Source organism: Panthera pardus, unplaced genomic scaffold (assembly GCF_024362965.1).
Source record: "Panthera pardus isolate Hobbes unplaced genomic scaffold, ASM2436296v1 HiC_scaffold_24, whole genome shotgun sequence".
In the NCBI taxonomy this organism is placed as follows: Eukaryota; Metazoa; Chordata; class Mammalia; order Carnivora; family Felidae; genus Panthera; species Panthera pardus.
Window position 1 is genome coordinate 35,087,025 of NW_026526810.1, and position 18,454 is coordinate 35,105,478.

Genomic DNA, 18,454 nt, shown 5'->3' on the forward strand with positions numbered 1-18,454 from the left:
CAGGCTCCAGGATCTGAGCTGTCAGCACAGAGCCCGATGCAGGGCCCGAACTCACAAACCATGAGATCATGACCTGAGCCGGAGTCCAACGCTTAACTGACTGAGGCGCCCCATCGTGTTTCAGCATTATACTCTATCCCACACTAAAAAGACAACACCAACAGTGGCTCTCTACTGTGTGCCATGCTTTCGCATGCATTATCCCAATTGGTCCCCCCAACACTCTGATGAGGCAGACAGGAATGTAATAACGTGGTTTACAAACCTGGGGCTCAATCAAGTTTCAGCTCTTACCCAGTATCCTATGCTAGTGACCTGAAATCTGAACCGAAGACCATGGCCTCCAAAAGCCATGCTCCTACCAACCCAAGCCCTATATGCCTTCCTGCCTTAGACATAAGCGACTCAAAGGAGGACATTTAATGAGTCTTCACGATGTGCTAGGCCAATGTCAGGGCTCACAGCAACGTGATGGATAGGAAAAACCATCACTCCCATTTTCCAGACAAGAAAACAGAGGTTTCAATAGCTCAAGGACTACGTGCAGGAAAATCGAACTATGAACTTAGGTAAGCCAGGAGAAGGCTACGGGGCCTCTCATCATTGCTTCAGCAACAAGAGAAAAAGAGGATCCATTTGCTCAACAAACGGTGCAAAGTAAACCTTTGTACCATCAAATCACTGTGTTCCAAAGAAGAGTGAACATGTTTGTTTTTCACAGTGGGAAATTTGCTAAGACAGGAAGCTCCTAGTTTTCTCATAATAACACTAGCTGTATGTTTGACTTTTTAACAAAATTAGAATCTAAGTAGAATCTCCAAACAACCTCCAGGCCAAAGTTATTTTTGCTAAAAAGTAAATAGGCACAAAATTAAAACGCTGGAGAGAGGAATAATTAGATTCATTACAAAACAGCAATCACCACTTCATTTTTCTCCACTGCCCTACAAAAGGGGGTGGGGAAAACAACCACAACCCCTAACAAATTGAAAAAGGAGAAGAACAACATTTTTGCTTGGGGCATCTTTGTTTCTATATGAATTCAATAGTCTGTTTTCCAAACAAAAACATGAAACCTCCCATTTTATTCCAAACTGAAAACTTCAAACTTTACTTTGATTTCCACGGAGAGCAGTTTACGTGTTTAAAAACAAACAAACAACAAAAACAAAACACCAACAAAACAACACCAACAAAAAAAAAAAATTAAAACACACAGGGGCACCTAGGTGGCTCAGTTGGATGGGCATCCAACTTTGGCTCAGGTCATGATCTCACGGTTCATGGGTTCGAGCCCCATGTCGGGCTCTGTGCTGGCAGCTCAGAGCCTGGATGCTGCTTCCAATTCTGTGTATTCCTCTCTCTCTCTGCCCCTCTCCCGCTCATACTTGGTCTCTCTCAAAAATAAATAAACATTAAAAACATTAAAACACACACACACACATGACAAAGTGGAGGGCTTAGCCTTCAAGAGCAGTAAGGCTGGACCAACTAGAAGAGGTAAGGCACAGATGCAGCAATGGGGGTGGGGGATAGGGAACACTGAAGGTATAAAATGGTAGGAATGAGGTCATTATACCCCAAATTAGTAACAATCTCTGTTGCTGTCCTTGGCTGCAAAAATGTGTACCTCCATCATTAACCCTCCCCCCAAAATCTGACTAGCTCAATCACCCGTCTTCACTGATCTCTGATCTCTAGTGAAACAGTACCAGTGAGGGGTTGCTCATCTGGTGTATTGGGGGAGGGGGGCAGTCCACACTATCTTCCAAGCTCCAGCATCAGAGCAATACCATTACTTGATGGTCCACATGAAACCCACGTTTCCTCCTCTCTTTCCACATCTCTACAGAAAAACTCAGGACCAGGTTTCTCAATACACAATTCTTCCTCCTTATCACTTAATTGATTACTTCACCTCCAACCTGAAACTCCACACAAAAAGCTCAAAAACTTACCGCTACCAAAATGATGCTAGGCACAGCTAGTCAAAATGAACGCATAATGTAAGGCAAACAAGCAGTAGGAGGGTTGATCATCTGCCTGCCAGAACTCCTGTCCAATTAAGCCAGGAAAGCAGAGACTGATGGCATGGGAGGCAGAAGGACATCAGGCCTTCAACCAGGGGAAGAAATAGGAGGCTGGAAGAGAAATCCATATGGTAGCAGCTGTCTCCAAGCCAGCATGCATCCCAAGTGTAAATCAAAGGAACCGAAATAACTGGAGGTCAGTAACAACTCCATAAAGTCAACGTCTTCCCTCCTGTGACAGGTAAATTGTATCTTATTGGTAGTCAAAGCCAATCTTGAGTGAGATTTAGAATTTCAGGGAGAGCAGCACAGCTCGTAATTAGATGTTCACAGAATAGGAATAGGACCAAAATAAACGCACAACCCACATGACAACACTCAGGACACAAAGCCAGGAGGGCAGGATTTTGTGTGTCATTTGCCTAGAGGAGAGAATGGGAAGATCACACATTATGCTGAACCCGATTTAAAAGCTCTCATTTCATTACAGATAGCCAACAGACACTTGAAAAGATGCTTGGTATCACTCATCATCAGGGAAATGCAAATCAAAACCACGATGAGCTATCACCTCACACCTGTCAGAATGGCTAAAATCAACACCAGAAACAAGTGTTGATGAGGATGCTGAGAGAAAGGAACCCTCCTGCACCATTGGTGGGAATGCAAACTGGTGCAGCCACTCTAGAAAGTAGTATGGAGATTCCTCAACAAGTTAAAAATGGAACTAACCTATGATCCAGTAATCATACTACTGGGGATTTACTCAAACAATACAAGAATACTAATTTCAAGGGATACATGCACCCGTATGTTTGTTGCAGCATTATCCCCAAACTATGGAAGAAGCCCAAGTATCCACTGACTGATGAATGGATAAAGATGTGGTAGATACATACAATGGAATGTTAGTCAGTTATAAAAAAAGAATGAAATCTTGCCATTTCCAAATGACATGGATGGAGCTATACAGTATAATGCTAATAAGCAAAACAAGTCAGTCAGACGAAGACAAATATGATATGATTTCACACATTTGCAGAATTTAAACAAAACAAAGGAGCCAAAGGCAACAAAGGAGCGAGAGAAAGACCAACCAAGAAACAGACTCCTCACTCTAGAGAACTATTACCAGAGGACAGGTGGGTGGGGGATGGGTGAAATAGATGAAGGGGATTAAGAGTACACTTATCATTCTCACAGTTCACGAGTTCAAGCCCCGCTGGAAGCTTGAAGCCTGGAGCCTGCTTCAGATTGTGTGTCTCCTTCTCTCTCTACCCCTCCCCTCCACTCATGCTGTCTCTCTCTCAAAAATAAAAACATTAAAAAAAAATTAAAAAAAAAAAAAGAATGCACTTAACATGATAAGCCTGAGTCACGTACAGGACTGTGGAATCCCTACATTGTACACCTGAAACTAACACTGGATGTTAACTCTACTGGAATTAAAATGAACAACTTAATTAAACAGAATAGATTTTACAGCAGGACAAAAAAATGAAAACATCAGCTCTTATTTCCCAACACCATAAATCAATTGTGAGCACCCCCATTTTTTCAGCCCTCTTTGAATACTGCCTTACCCTGTCAGTCAGTAAGAGAAGTCAAGCTGCAACCAGAACCAAGGAAGACATGGTCCTACTTAGACAAGTCATTTTACTTCTCTAAAACCTGTGTCGCCATCTGCAAAATGAGATGGCTGGACGAGATAACCAAGAAGGCACAGTGGAATTTTCTTGTCTTCAGTTTGGGGATTCTTCTGTCCCACTGTTGGTGACCTCTGGGCCATGGTTCTGTCATAGCAGAGCTTCCTTTCCCCCTACTCAGGACATAGTTGAAAAGGGAGCTGACAAGCATGGGTTTCAGTATGGCACTGCATGGGAGGGACATGTTACAAGTGTAGCTGGTGTAAGGCAAAACCAAGATGTATAAAGAAAAGGCAAACAGTGCCTAAAGGAGGTATGTCAGGTATGTTGTGGATTTACTTTTTTTCTTTTTTTTTAATGTTTATTTTTGAGAGAGATAGAGCTTGAGTCGGGGACAGACAGAGAGAGGGAGACACAGAATCCAAGGCAGACTTGAGGCTCTGAGCTGTCAGCACAGAGCCCGACGCGGGGCTCAAACTCATGAGCCACGAGATCACGACCTGAACTGAAGTTGGATGCTCAAATGAGCCATGCAGGAGACCCAGTGCTGGATTTACTTCTATTTTACGATCTATCCACCACCAAAAAAAAATCACTCACAGGAGTCTGACATAAGAACACAAACATGTATACAGGGCAGTTACAATGAAGATAAAATTAAAAAGCATAAACCATATGGGTGTTTTCTCTGTAATCACTCAGTCATCAGTAGCATGTTCTACACAGTTAAGCCTAAGGATAACTTCTTCGTAATTAACAACCTTGCAAACCTCTCACATCCCTTCCTTAAGTGAAACTAATCATCAGAAAGCTTACTAAATTGGACAAGTAGGACCTGAAGTATTTCTCTCTTAAAGAAAAGGGGAAAAAACAAATTCGGCAGCAAGACTACATATCACTGTTTCTTCAGCATCGTCAAAATCTGGAAACCACAACCATTTCTACTGGCAGTAAAATGGATCAATCACGATATATTCACACAGTAGGTTACTCTCGTGTAATAAAGACGAACCAACTGTTGATAGTAACAGAGACATAGATGAATCTCATAGACAGCGCTGAACTCAAATCAGCAACAGGTAACTAATTGCTTTTACCAGCAATTAAATTTCCTTTTATTAGGAAATCAATCAATTTCTTTTTATCAGGAATTAAAATTACATTGGTTGGAGGCAGAAGGCTAGGGACAGCCGTCTACCATATGGATGTAAGCACAAGATGAAAAAAATCAGAGAACTTGGATAAAAATCTTGGCCTTAGAACGGGCCTCAGACCCTGCGCTCTGCAGCTATCCTTTGACAGAGGACGCAGCAAGTGGGTGGGGAGTTCAAAGTCACATGTGCTCTTACATGGCAGATCTGAACCTCAGCACCACACCAGCTCCTCCCTGCACAGTGTTCCCAACTTACCTTTCTGCTCTCCTTGGTGTAAATGTCGCATGTAAGAAAAATACATGTTGCTGGTTCACTTTCTTTAGGTGAAGTTTGTGCCTCCCGGGTTTAGTAATTCCGCTCAGGATAAAGATGCAACTGACTAACACTTCCCAGTAGCTCTGCCAGTTACTTAGTGACGATACCCGTTGAATACTCACTCTAATGGCTGCTGAGAGATTAAATGCAATGTAGAACTCTCCACGCTTTTAACACTTCAACTATGATCACAACACGACACAGAATTTATTTCCCTGATTTGAGAGGATACACCCAACCCGTACAATTGGTCATCTTCTGCCAAATGTGGTACCCAGGAACTGCTATAACCTCTTCAACAGTACATGAACATCAGGCTGCATTTACCTGCTAGTAACTACTCAATGAGTTACCACTCTTTTTTTTCAATTTTTTTTTAATGTTTATTTGTTTTTGAGAGACAGATAGACTTGAGCTGGGGAGGGGCAGAGAGGGAGACACAGATTCCCAAGCAGGCTCCAGGCTCTGAGCTGTCAGCACGGAGCTTGACACGGGGGCTCAAACCCATGAACCGTGAGATGACGACCTGAGCCAAAGTTGGACGCCCACCCAACTGAGCCACCCAGGCGCCCCTGAATGAGCTACCATTCTTAAAGAACTTCGTCTAATACAAGTTCTGAAAGATCTTCGAGGCAAACAGAGGTCACATTAAAACTTTGTTCCCAACATATCATACATAATTTTCAAGGGAGACCCCTGGGGAGCTTTCTGGAAGGTGTCACACATTTGACCTTATTTAACAGAATTAGATTTCACTGACACAATGCATGAAGTTTTAGTTTTTGTTTTTTTTTCATAACACTACCAACATAATGCAATCAGGCAAAACCTCATTCATCGTCTATTCAAAACTTTGGCTCTCAAAAAGAGCCTCTGGGAAATGAACTACTGAGAAGAACAGAGAAACAGTTGGAGCTATGTGCCTATTAGGCTAATAGCCTTCAGGAGTTTTGTGACAAGAGGAAAAGGGGCAAGTCATTGCGTGTGCTGTGCATATAGACTCAACAAAAAAGTGGAAAGGTATGCGCTCCAAATTACAGGAACGCTGAAATGGGAATTTCTGCCCACTCCTTAAGAAGGAGTTGTCTGTCAGTCTTTCTTTTACCTCAGTGGTGGGGCGAGTTAGTAAGAGATCTGGACCATTCCCTGCTCTTAGTAAAGACAAAAATCCATGAACTAGAGCCAGTCAGAGGTAGCGTCAACAGCCTGGGCTACAGGCTTCTACGCCCCTCTCATCTCTAACTGCACAGTACCATCCAGGCTCCAGGAGGGTTTGCTAGTCCGTATTTACTGAGCGCCTAGCTCACAGATCTTCTTGCACACCCTACTGAGACTGGGCACTAAGCAAAGAACCAGCACTTATCATGTGCTTCCCATGTTACCAACACTCCACCGGACCCCTTACGTGTCTTACGATTCCCCTGTAAGGCAAGAGCAATGGGCCATTTCACTGACGGGGAACTGGAATGCTGACGGACTTGTCCGAGGGCAGAGCTCAGGGTTGGGAGAAGTAAATCCAGGTCTCTGTGACTACCGGATGCCCTCCCTCCCCAGAGATAAAGCAAATCCACCACTTGGAACAGAGCATAGAGCTCTGTGACCAAGCAAAAAGACACCAGCACTGTGGTGAGAGAACAAGTCATAGAAGCTCAAGCAAGGAAGATACAATTGCCTACCTGAAATGCAGGTACTAAGTGGACCAGAACACTCTCCTCAAAGGAAGAATCATAGAAGCTGGGCTTTGAGGGACAAAGTACACACTTATACCTAGTAATAGGTGGACAAGCACAGCAGGCAAAGGGAAAACCTGGCAAAGGACCAAGGTCTATGGAGTAGAAGGGAAGTTTGACTGGACTGCACAGGGGGTGGTACAGGGAGAGGAGGCAGGAATAGGAGGTCATTCTTGTGGACAAGGACTCTGGCAGCCAACAGGCTTTAGATGTCATCCCTTTGGGAACCAAGAGTCTCAGAGGCCATCTTACTCAACTTGAGCTACTAACTCTGGGGCACCTGGGGGCTCAGTTGGTTAAGCAACCAACTTGAGCTCAGGTCCTGATCTCACAGTCCCTGAGTTCAAACCCCGCAGCAGGCTCTGTGCTGACAGCTCAGGGCCTGGAGCCTGCTTCGGATTCTATGTCTCCCTCTCTCTATGCCCCTCCCCAGCTCATATTGTCTCTGTCTCAAAAATAAACATTAAAATTTTTAAAACAAAATACACTGGGTGGCATATAAGTCCACAGAAATTTATCTCAGTTCTAGAGGTTGGTAGTCCAAGACCAAAGTACCAGCTGACTTGGGGTCTGGTTCGGCTACCTGATTCATAGATAATGGTCTTCCTGCTGTGTCCTCAACACGGCTGAAGGGTGAGACAATTTTCTCAGACTTTTGTAAGTGCCTTTATTGGGCACTAATCCCATTCCTGAGGGCTCCACCCTCATGACCTAATCACATCCCAAAGGCCTCACCTCCTAATACCATCACACTGGGGTTAAGGGTTTCAAAATATGTATGAGAGTGGGGGAGCACATAAACATTCCGTCCATAATAAAGGGCCTCAAAATGAGGAAGAGGAAGGTTTAAGAAAGACCAAGTGTTCAATTCTGCAGGTTAGATGCACAAAACAGATGTTACCAATCCATACCGAAGAGAACAGCAATACAGATCTTCAAATGTCCAAAGAGCGCCTTTTCCTCAACACCCTTACCCAAACCTAAAATGCAGTACAGAAGATTTTGGCAGGATGGGGTCTCCTTCCGAGAAATTGAGCTACTGTGGACAAATTACACATCAACCAATACCTCCCAATTTTATTTACCTTCATGCAAGTGTCCAGTGCAAATAGGGCCCAGAAGTGCCGTGTGAAACTGGTGCTCAGTAAATATGGGGTAACAAACCCTCCTAGAATTACCAAACCCAAGAATTAGCAATAGTTGGTTCTACGTCTACCAAGCTAATACAATTACAGAACTTTGAAAGTCACCCTTTAGAAGAAAAATACCAAGTCCGAAAGGCAGTCGTGTCTCTGAGCAATTACCCTCTATATCTAAGTATATCAATAAACATCTTGACCGGAAAGGCAGAGGACTTGATTTAGGCCTGACAAGCCTCGACAGCAATCTAGGTTTCTATGACACTTTCTAGCTTTCTAGAAAAAGTCATCATGCTACTAAGGATCAGTATGCCAAAAATAAAGCAAAGGTTAAACATAGAACAGTATTTTTTTCAACGAAGAGCCTTTTCTGAACCAAGAGATGCCCAGATAATGATCCGCTCAAAGAAAAGAGACAGAACATACTCAGCCAGAGGACCCTAGAAGTTCTTTCAAAGAAATCTAGCCGTTTGACCATTGAAAGGCTAAGACTGATCACTGCCATGACAGACACAAACCATCCAGAGACCTCAAGGAGCCATATGGCATGTCATGCATGAAATGGGTACTAACCACGTACTTCTCAGCCTCCAGTTGTGAGCCACGACAGACACTTCCTTCAGGCATCAGCTGAGACCAGACACTGAAACCCAGGGCACCACAAAGAGGAAGGGACATCAGACCCCCGCACAGATGGTGCAAAACCAACCAGGGTCACTGTGGCTTTAAGACAGTGGCTTCACAGGGGGCACCTGGGTGGCTCAGTCGGTTATGCTTCCAACTTGGGGTGAGGTCATGATCTCATGGCTCATGAATTTGAGCCCCACGTTGGGATCTGTGCTGATAGCTCAGAGCCTGGAGCCTGTTTCATATTCTGTGTTTGTCTGTCTCTCTCTCTCTCTCAAAAATAAACATTTAAAAAAATTTTTTTAAATACATATTCTTTGGAGGGGTGCCTGGGTGGCTCAGTCAGTTAGGCCATTGAGTTCAGCTCAGGTCACGAATTCACGGTTTATGACTTTGAGCCCTGCATTGGGCTCTGCTTCAGATTCCGTGTCTCCCTCTCTCTCTCTCTGCCCCTACCCTGCTCATGATCTCACTCGCTCTCAAAAATAAACAAACATTAAGAAAATTTAAAAAGAAATGGTGGCTTCTCAGAAAGATATCCCAAAAGAGACCATCTCAAGATCTATTTTCTTGTTTTCACTCAAGAAATCTAGGAAAATAGGGTTGCTTATTCCACCCTAGATCGAAAGACCAGTTTGAAGACAAATTGCCTCATCCTCAGTTGGATACATTAATCTCTAGAAATTGCATAATGGTCCATCCATCAGTGAAATTGGGGTTAATCCTTTATGTTCAGGGGTGAACTCCACCAAATATGGCTACATCCTCCCACAAAACCTCCTGTCAGTGGCAGACAAGAGTGGGAGGTGTTCCCACAGGGGTGCATAGGGGTGCACGGCAGGTAAGGGAGTTACAAGATCAGTGTGACATCCTCTTCATGTCAAGTCCATCCTCTTAAAATATTTGAGAAGACTATCATTTTCACAGTAAAACAGAATGCACTATGGGATGGAATGTGAAACCCAAGCATTGGTAACAAAAAAAAAGGGGGGGGGGGGGGGAGAAAAAGAATTCCAGGAAATTTTCACAAGCCTCCAGCAAGCAGTTTGGAGCCACGGCCCAACTCTTTTGGGGTACAGTGTTGGATTTTTTTGTGTGACAAAATATAGGGTAGTTCCTATATTCTCATCAGCCCTTACCCTTAGAAACATGTGTCAACATGAAACGCTGAGTAAGAGACTCCTCAGGTGCCCGTATTTTTTACCATGTTCACAGATCACTGATACCAAGTGCTGCTTGTAGCTGCCTCATCATGTGATCTAGACAGAGCACAACCACAAGGAGGGGGTCAGTGGCTGGACGTCACTCCTAAGTAAGGACAGAAGGAAAAGCCTGGCACTAAGCAGCAAAGACAGCACAAAGTAAGATTTCCACCAATATCGTAGGAAAGGACTGTCGGAGTGCTTTAACAGTGTAATACTATCTGGGGCCAAGGAGCCCTAGGTCAATCTGTGCACTTTAACTTTCACACTTACCTTTTCCAGACTTAAGCAGAGCATATGATATCACTTCACGCCATGTACTAGGATTCTCTAGATGTCGTTTTCTTCCGTGCCTATAACACACATTTTATTGATTCTCAGAATTGTTCAAGGGCCTGGAGGCATCCAGTGGGAGAGAGAAAGGGCATTTCTTGGTGACCAGGTGCTCACGGTCTACTTCACCGCAATAAGCAAGACACCCTACCAAACCATCAGCCTGGAGTGAGTCCAACAGCACCAAGCATGGATTAATGGAGGAAAAGGAACACAGTTCCATGTGGAACTCCAGATTATAAAGATGACAAGTCACAGCTTAAGTGACAGGCTAAGTCCCGGGCCCAGCTCAAAGAACTAGTATCTTATGATGTGTCGGGCAACATCTATCTGTTACCTACGTGTAAACATCACATACCCCTTTCTAGATCATCTCATTACCTCAAAGATCTCACTCTTGCATAAGGAGAGCATTAACATGTCCCTGTTTTACAGCTTGAAAAACAAATTCAGACAATGACTTGCCCAAAGGCCCAAAACCACTAAGCCAACCCAAGTCTGACTGACCCTGAAGCTGTGTGCCCCATGTGTGCCCAGAGGGTGGGCCACTACCTCGCAGGGCTGGTACTTCTGAACCCACTCCCAGGGCCCTTGAGCAGAGAGCACGCTCTAGTGGATCCCCAGGGCTGACACTGAAAAGCTGGCAGCACCCATCATGAGCAGGGACAGTCCCACAGTCCATTTGGGGCACTGGGACCACATCTTACCAGTTCATTTTGGAAACTGCTTAACTAAAGCAGCCGGTGACAACATCAAAAAGCCTGATCAAGTACTGACTATTGGGAAGGTTCTAACCTTAAAATTTTTCCTTTCTGTTAAAAAGTTTATTTCACACGCCTTACAAAATTAGATTTTTAAATCCAGCATTAACTTGAAACTAACGTTCCTAACCCAACCCCAGCCTTCAGGTTTCCTTTTTTGATTGGGAAACAACAGGAGTGGAGAATGCATCCAAAGCCACTGGATTCTCTCTCTCAAGGGAACTCCAAGCAGTGAAGGGCAGAATAGAGGGAGGGCGTCCTAGGCACAGAGGTGGGAGTCAGCTCTGCAAGCCAGGCCCTCACCAACCCCACACACGTCCTTTTGGGCAATGAGGCACGCAAACGCCTCGATTTTTCAAGAAATTTATTTTCTGGGGTGCCTGGGTAGTACAGTCCGTTAAGCACCCAGGTCTTGGTTTCAGCTGAGGTCAGGATCTCATGGCTTGTGGGTTTGAGCCCTACATCAGCCTCCACGCTGACAGCATGGAGCCTGCTTGGGGTTCATTCTCTCTCTCTCCCTCTCTCTCTCTTGACCCCTCTTTCACTCTGCCCATCCTCAGCTTGTGCATGCTCTCGCTCTTAAAAATAAACTTAAAAAAATTTATTTTTCATATAAAATTATGAATCTGGTTTTCAGGTATGATAACTATGAGATTGGGTTCATTAAACACCTTATCTATCTTCCTTACAACACAAAAGGGCAAAACTGTGCAAACAACGTGTTAAAGACATCGTGCTTCTCCTGCCTGGTGCAGGCTAAATCCTTGGGAAGACAATTCAATTGCTTACTGAGCATGCCACATTTTATTATGCTTCAATTACACAGTCCCTCTGATCAACCATATTAGCATTTAATTGCCATGCAATTAAGTCGTGGCACTAACTCAAGCTCATGGGCATTTCTGCTTTAGCCATGGCAATCAAAACAGTTGACCCAAAGCCCACCCTCCATTTCCTCACCCGCCTGTGCTCTGGCTCCCAGGCATTTGCCCTTGTTAGGATTATCAAAGTTGCATACAACACTAATTCTCCAACCTTAATCATAGCTGGGGAAAGGAGGACCAGATTTGGGGCAGGGGCTCCCAGTGCCAACACCCCTATAAAAAATCTGTTTACCTTACATGTGTGAGTTTATTTCTGGACTTCTCTACCCTGTCCCATGGATCTAATATGGCTGCCCTGACACCAACCCACCCCTACTCGATGGGGATTTGGTAATAAGAGGACAGCTTCAAGATCAAATGTTGTTTTCAACTAGGTAAGTGGTTACCAGAGTTTGGTGTTCCATAGCAAAAAATCCCCACTCTTTTCCAAACTAGTTTGACAGGTAACTTGGGCTTTGATGTCCTCCTCTAAGGAAAACACCTTGCAACATCATTTCATTAAAAACAGCCACTTTAGGGGTACCGGGGTGGCAATGCCAGTTCAGAATCCGACTTCAGCTCAGTCGTGATCTCATGGTTCGTGAGTTCGAGGCCCACGTCAGGCTCTGTGCTGACAGCTCAGAGCCTGGAGTCTGCTCCAGATTCTATGTCTCCCTCTCCCTCTGGCCCTCCCCCACTTGCGATCTTTCTATCAAAATAAATAAATATAATAATAAAATAAATAAACAAAAACAGCCACTTTAGGAGCATCTGGGTGGCTCACTTAAGGAGATGACTCGATTTCAGCTCAGGTCATGATTTCAGTTTATAGGATCGAGTCCCACCTCAGTCTATACACAGACAACACAGAGGCTGCTTGGGATTCTCTCTGTACCTCTTTCTGCCCCTCTCCCACTCCTGCTCTTTCTGTCCAAAATTAAGTTTTAAAAAAAATAGCCATTTTAAAACCTAAAAAGAAGGACAAGATCTTTCAAATAAAAGGCAGATCTTTGAACTGATTTATTTTAATGAAAAATATATTTTTTCTCCTGTTGACTTTTAAACCAATCCATGCATCAGTCTTTGGGAAACACTGGGTTTTAAGTTCCCTGCCAACCCTTAAGTCACTTACACACAGCTCAGCAAGTGTTTTTAAGCTAAAAAGAAGTGACAACATTTAATAATTTGTCATCATTAAGTACAAAAAATAATCTGTAGTTCATTCATCTTACATACACGCTGAAATGACAAATGTATACATAAGCCAACAGTTGGGGGAGGCTTAAGAAGAAGCATTCTGCTTCCCTGGTATAATGTCTAAGAAGATTAATACCCTTTCTGAATGCCGTTCTACTCACACATGACTTTCAAATGATGTTTTTCTGCTCAACAATGGGAATGGAATTGGCCATTGTCACCTGGGGCTCTAGGGTGTCACTCTAAGCCATAAAGATATTTAGAACTACAGAGTAAGGCCCATTTCTACCATATGAAAGCATCCAAGACCCCAGAGAGAACTCAGGAGACAATGTGACCAGTTTCAAACACATTGCCAATTTAAGACTCCCCCAACCTGCAGGAGAGCTTGCTTATTAAGAACACTCCAGAAAGTAATCAAAGCACCTCCTGGCAGGAGGACTCTCATCTTACCTAGGGTCAGCACACATCCTAGGAATTCAAAATGTTATTCAGAAGAGCTGGGTACCAGTGGGATGTTTGTAGAAGGATCCATGTGATTATCCCATGCAGACATCCATTTGCTCAAGATATATTTGCTGACTATTTCCTACTTACAAAGCACTCCTGGGGAGACTGGTCATTTTTCTCTCACCACTCTTAGAAAAGGTGTGACATGTCCAGTTTCCTTGAGGGCAGCCTAAGTCCTTTCGCAACCTGCCACTAGATGATATGCTTTATCATCTCTTAGAAGCTGTCATACTCTTAGAAGCTGCGACACACACAAATGATCTCAGAAAACACAGAGATCCTTTCCTCCCAGAGATATCACAGTTGGCTGGAATTGAGGTTAGTGTTCCCAACAAGAGACAAATGAGGGAAGTACCAGGAAGCATTTACTCCTGGAACATGGCCTCCACAACGGCCAGATCTTCACGGGTCTCGTTCCAGATAGTTTTCCCCCACATCTAGAACTATGCCTGCCAAAAAGTAAATGCTCTCTGTATATGTGTTCAATAGAAAAAAAAGATTAAAAAAAATAACGATACTAGATCTGTCACTGACTTAGCCCTCATGTAATCGGCTTCAAGGCATTCAATGACCTTTGGTTAACCTCAGAACCAAGTTCAGACTACCCAAAGCACACGCTCTTCCCCGGCCCCACAGAGGCAGGTGCCCCACCACCACACATCACAGATTGCATTTGGGGACAACTTCTTTTACCTTCCTCACCCATCAGTTGTGAATTCCGTACTTTGCTCCTTACTGATTCACAAAGCCATCTTTAACCGAGCACGTGGAAAGAAAGACACGGACGTAGAGTTTCAGCTACCATCTATCTACACGGTTTGTACACAAAGACAGAGCCAACACTGTAGTCCTGACAAGTCCACCAAATGCTGCAGCCTGCAGCCACCAGACAAACTCAGAGCTAAGACTTGCACACCAGCCATGCTCCCCACACCCCAGTTAGAGGATAGGAGGGCTCCAGTGGGCGCCACCTTAGGACAGAGCCGCCTGAAGAAAACTGGCTGAACAGAAGCATTCTTTGCTTACTAACATGACACCATAGTATTGTTTAAATGGCAGGATTTCCTAGTACATTTTAGTACAAGTTTGTTTAAGATAACTTTTCCTGAGCATTGTGCATAGGCTAAAGACAGATTCGCTAACAAAGTAAGATGAAGAGAGGAACAAGTGGGAGAAAGAAAATCTAAAGGTACCACTAAGAAACATGGCTTTCTGGTTTTGTTAGGTTATTACCCAACCAAAAGAGGACCATATTAACAATGGTCAAGCGTGGGGGCGGGGAGGGGGGGTTACCAAAGGAAACACCATTTCCTCCTTTGTTAGCCTCTCTGCACTTAGCACGGTTCCTCCCTTATGCCAATTACAACAGTGTCAAAGAACTATCAGAGTTTTGGGGCACCTGGGTGGCTCAGTTAAGCGTCTGACTTCAGCTCAAGTCATAATCTCACAGTTTCTGGGTTTGAGCCCCAAGTCGGGCTCTGCACTGACAGCTCAGAGCCTGGAGCCTGCTTTGGATTCTGTGTCTCCCTCTCTCTCTCCGCCCCTCCGCCTCTCATGCTCTGTCTCTCTCTCTCTCTCAAAAATAAACATTACAAAAGTATATTAAAAAAAATAGAACTATCAGAGTTTTTAGGTCTATGATCTGTCTGGAGTTAATTTTTTTCATATCCTGTAACCTAAGGATCTAGGTTCCTTTTTTCCATACAGATACCCCAATTGTTGTAGCCTCACGTTGAAAGGATGATTCATTCTCCAATTACTGTGGCCCGTTTGATGAAAATCTGTTCACCTGACATGTGTGGGTCCATTTCTGGACTTCTCTAGCATGTTCAATGGATCTAATATGCTTTGGAATTATACATAATACAATAACACAATAATTAATATAATAATATCATCTGCCCTGACACCAATGCCACACTGTCTTGATTTCTGTTGCTTTATAATGAACCTTGAAATGAGGTAGCAGAAGCCCTACAGCTAGGTCCTGTTTCTAAAATTGTTTTTGCTACTCGGTGTTCCTTCCATTTCCAAGTAAATTTTAGAAGCAACTTGCTGGTTTTTGCTACTTGGTGTTCTTTCCATTTCCACGTAAATTTTAGAAGCAACTTGCTGGTATCTTAGTAAACATTTTCAAATATGCTTTTGGGATTTTGATTTACATTACATTGACCTTTTAGGTCACTTTGGGGGGCATGATATATTAACCATATTAAGTCTTCTAATCCATAAATGTGGTCTCTAACTTTGTTTACCCAAAAGACCTATTAGAGTTAAACATAAACACAAAACCTAGAGCTATGACCCTGTATGCCAAGAAAGGACAAAAAGTTGGTCAACGGAAAATCTCTGCAAATTAGTTTACAATTTTACAGTTATTTCATAAGCTTTACATGCAATGGATTCTGCTGATGAATCAAGGTGCAGAATTGAACAGTTCCAGAAATGGGCAAATGTGGCACCCAAACTAGGTATTTCTTTGACCCCAGTTTGGACCCTGAATCTTTGATACTATACAGCTTGCTGAAAACCATAAATCAAAGGGAGATTGTCATGACCAAGAACAACAACTGTGAGCCTCACTATAGAAGGACCACCTGCTCCTAGAAACTAAGGCATCCTCATTCTTCCTTGTTCTTGGACAAGCTCACAGGACAAAGAACAAAGGACATGAAAATAAGTTACAAGCAAGAAAAAAATAAACCTTTCTAGAAAAGCCCCAGCTGGAGAAGAGCCAAGAGAGGAAACAGGGCAGGGCATACAGGACAGTTCCACAGAGTACGCACAACCAAGGGTAGGTATACGGCCACCAGGATGGCTGGGAATTTCCAAGAAGAGAAAGGCTAAGGAAGGAGGTGGACATTGTAACTTCCTTTTTGCTCCACAGAAGGAAAATCCCTTTCCTAAGGCGCTTTCAAAGGTGGTGACATTTAGTGAATCCACTCTAATCACTTAAGAAGCCTCTCAGTGTATAAAAGCACATTTGGATTAAGTAGAGAAGTCAGTGCTACAAGTTTCAGTAAATGGAAGATTCACACTCAGTGTAGAAAAAATATAAACCACACCAAGATAGGTGAGAAGTCCTTGTTGATCCCAAATATCTGTGGATGGTTAGCTCCAATCTCAGCACTACAGACCAAACATTCAGGGTCAATTTTGAAGAGGGTCAGCCTGTTTGTTTCACACTCCATGGATGATTTGTATGCTTTTCTTTTTTATGCTTTTTTATGCTTTTCTACATCTCCGATTATCTTCAGTGAACACCTGTTACTTCTGAAATTAAGTAAACAAGATAGAATGGCTATTGAGGGTGTTTTGCTAACTCAGTTGCAGCAGAGCTCAAAGACAGGCAATGTAAATCCAGGTAGTACGGATCACAGTGGCCAGCTCATCAAGGAGTATTTGCTAACATAGCCAACAGAGCTGTGAAGTCAAAACCTTCTGGGCTTCACACAATGGTTTTCCTCTAGCTCATCTCTGGGATCCACGACAGCTAAAATCAAAGGCTCAGCCTCAATGTTGTTACCAAACACTCAAGCGTAAGAAGGGAGACAAAGGTGACATGAAAACCCAAGTCCAAGACTATTTATCACCCAGCCTTTGTATTTCACACTGACTTGCATTTTTCCAAGTGGCTGTTCTCCCAGCATGCCTGTGTGTTCATGTCTTCAAATTCTGTCTCCAAACCTGGATCCAGAGCCATAGATGATATCCCTTGCTCTCCTCCAGGTGGGCCAGAAACCATGCAATGTATGATACAACTTCAGTCTTTATGGATCGATACAGTTGTGATAACTAATTTTCGAGTCCTAACTGCAGTTCATTCCTTTCTAAAATTCAAGGTTTAAGAAAAACCCGTATCTTACGAGGCCTGGTGCCTCTGGCAAAGAACCCGGTGCCCAGAGCAACTTGTCCAAGGTCATCTATCAGTTGGTGGCATAGGCTTGCCATCTTGGCTGACTCCCTACCCTTGGCTTTTCCCGTTATGTCAAAGACAGCTTTCCTCCTCAGAAACTTCAAAGCTTAAAAAAATAAACTCCATTCATATCCTCTCAAGCGGAAGCATTTGTTTTGGCAACTCCGCGTTTTGAAGGAATTTAAGAAAAGTTGTCCAATTTAGTAAATTCAAGCTAGAATGCCCTTTCCTAGAAAGACAATGCTTATTTTGTCTTAAAAAGAAAGAAGGAAGTAGAAGCCTTGTCAACAGGAATAAGGCCCCTAAATTCCGTAAAGCTTCCTTCAGCTGAAGAAACTTTTAACATTAGACCAGCATATTCTTTAAGACACAGCCACCTGTCACTGGGCCTCCCACCAGGCCCATCGTAGGCCTAGGACAGAACACAGCAATAAAGATCACAAAGCCATGCCACATGCCATGCTGTGTCTCCACTGGCCCAACTATGCCCCAACTATCCTTAGTTGGTTTTCAGCCAGTGTCTTAGTACTTGACCCTCTGCAGAAATAATGCTCAGTCACCAGTCCTCTGAGAAATAGTCCTGTCGAAAAATTTTAGTCAAGCCTTTATTAGATTCCTTCAAAACAGATAATCAAAACTTAGTAATATTAAAAGATCATTGAGCCTTCATTAGGTATAGCATAAAGTCATTTACTGCTGTAAAATCCTGCTGGTGTAACTACATCCAATTAAAGCAACAACCATCTTCCAGAGGCCCACTCCCTTCAGTGTAAATGTATCCCTCTATCTCGGTCTTTTCCTTCCTGGGAATCACTTGAAGTCACTTCAGCCATTCCCATACCACAGTAGGTGGCCTTACGATTTAGAATCATGAAAAGCTCCGACCAAGAATTAAGGTTTTTCTGGGACAATATAAGGGCAAGCTTCATCTCTGGAAGAGCCAATCCAACAAATAAAGGTAGTATCCAACACCCTTGTGGGAGGGTGGCCCCTTCAGTAGAGACCTTGCAGGGACAGAATTGATGGACGTT

The 18,454-nt window shown here is 43.5% G+C and overlaps 1 protein-coding gene and 1 long non-coding RNA gene across 2 annotated transcripts in view; one reads left to right on the forward strand and one right to left on the reverse strand.

The window, feature by feature from the left end:
• TLN2 (talin 2) overlaps window positions 1-18,454 on the reverse strand; it is a 438,961-nt gene that overhangs the window by 326,289 nt on the left and 94,218 nt on the right. The window lies entirely within an intron of this gene.
• On the forward strand, window positions 9,856-10,582 carry LOC109262895 (uncharacterized). The gene is made up of 2 exons (XR_002078002.2): window positions 9,856-10,002; window positions 10,225-10,582. It is a non-coding gene; the product is annotated as an uncharacterized LOC109262895 (long non-coding RNA).